Here is a 1,604-nt window from a genome sequence, read left to right on the forward strand (position 1 = left end):
GATTTTTTTTTCCTTTAAAGGGACAATGAACCCAAGTTTTCTCTTTAATGATTCATATTTAAATTCAATTTTAAGCAATTTTCAAATTTTCTCCTATTAACAATTTTTCTTCATTCTCTTGCTTTCTTTATTTGAAAAAGAAGGCATCTAAGCTAAGGAGCCAGACAATTTTGGTTCAGAAAAACTGGACAGCACTTGTTTATTGGTGGGTGCTTTTAGCCACCAATCAGCAAGCACAACCCAGGTTGTGAACCAAAAATGGGCCGGCTTCTAAACTTACATTCTTGCTTTTAAAATAAAGATATCAAAAGAATGAAGAAAAATTGATAATAGGAGTAAATTAAAAAGTTGCTTAAAATTGCATGCTCTATCTGAATTATGAAAGAAAAACGTTGGGTTCAGTGTCCCTTTAAGGATAACCTGCAGCTTAAAGCTAAATCCTGTTCAGACATATACATATTTGGACTATTCTGCATTCATCTTTTATAGTTCTTATGAGCTTTTGTAAACACAAATTACCAATGCTGAAATCTATTTGCCTCCACACAGTGTTCCATTTATTAACTCTGAACTGTCAGTCTGGTAACAGCTGTATTGAAAGCTGGGCTGTGCAAAGCTTGCAGTTCTTTATTCAGTTCAGACAGTTGGTAGTGGACAACAGAGTAAAATAAGGAATCGGGCAAGTAAAAAGAAGGTTGGGGCTTCCATAACAGTTTATGTGCACTTGGTTTTCCTTTAGAGTGGAATTTGTTTAGATGACAGTTCACCACTGTTTTACTATTAATTCTAATATTAAACACCAAAGCAAAAGTTGTAGTAACATAAATTCTTCCCTTCTACCCCTTTTCAAAACAAACATTTTCTTCATTTCTTCTTTGGGGAGGGCCGGACTATCCTAAAAATACACAGCTTTGTATGTAAATAGACAAGAGCTGATTATAGGCTGGGACTACAGCCAAGGTTGAGAGAGCCTCAGGGTGTTTTACATTAGAATGTGATGCCTGACAGGATCAGTGTGTCTGTCTTAACCCTATGGTGGAATGACATTGATATTGGAAGAGCAGATGAACAATAACACACCTTAAGCATAGCTGCTGTGTTCCAGGGATCACACATGACCTTGCAATCTTTTGAAATATTTTGCAATTTTGATGACCTATTCTGTGAGATCTACCACATTGAAGCCGACTCCAGGGTGAAGGGGTTAAGATAGCTTCTTGATTAGCATGAGACTGGGTTGGCTGCCTTGTTTCCTGCCCTTCAATAGCTGTTCACTGCATTCAAAGGCAGCAAGCTATTCAACAGAGGAACACTAAGAACTGAACAGGATTTGCAGATCTGGGAATATCTGAAAGCAAACTGTTTGGGTCTCATTGTATTGCATACCTGTAAGCTTGCAAGCGCGGCCTGGTGAAACAGATACATTTAGGAATATAAAAGAGGAGGTTGCAAAAAAAAATAAAAAATAGGCTGCAAGTGCACACTGAGGGAAACTGGATTCTGATCAGGAAACAGATGATTTGACCCTCTTGTAATCACTGTGAAAATTGGTGCATGATCTTGTCTGCGATGTGATGTAATGGGAACATTTGCACACTCAGTGT

At 37.7% G+C, this 1,604-nt stretch overlaps 1 protein-coding gene across 1 annotated transcript in view; it reads left to right on the forward strand.

Moving 5' to 3' along the window:
- Nucleotides 1-1,007: 1,007 nt before the first annotated feature.
- Nucleotides 1,008-1,604, forward strand: part of STOX2 (storkhead box 2) — a 276,468-nt gene continuing 275,871 nt past the window's right edge. The window contains exon 1 of the mRNA XM_053703867.1: nucleotides 1,008-1,604. This exon is cut by the window's right edge and continues 825 nt beyond it. The gene's annotated coding sequence lies outside the window, so the exon portion shown is untranslated.

This window comes from Bombina bombina, chromosome 2 (assembly GCF_027579735.1).
Source record: "Bombina bombina isolate aBomBom1 chromosome 2, aBomBom1.pri, whole genome shotgun sequence".
NCBI lineage: Eukaryota > Metazoa > Chordata > Amphibia > Anura > Bombinatoridae > Bombina > Bombina bombina.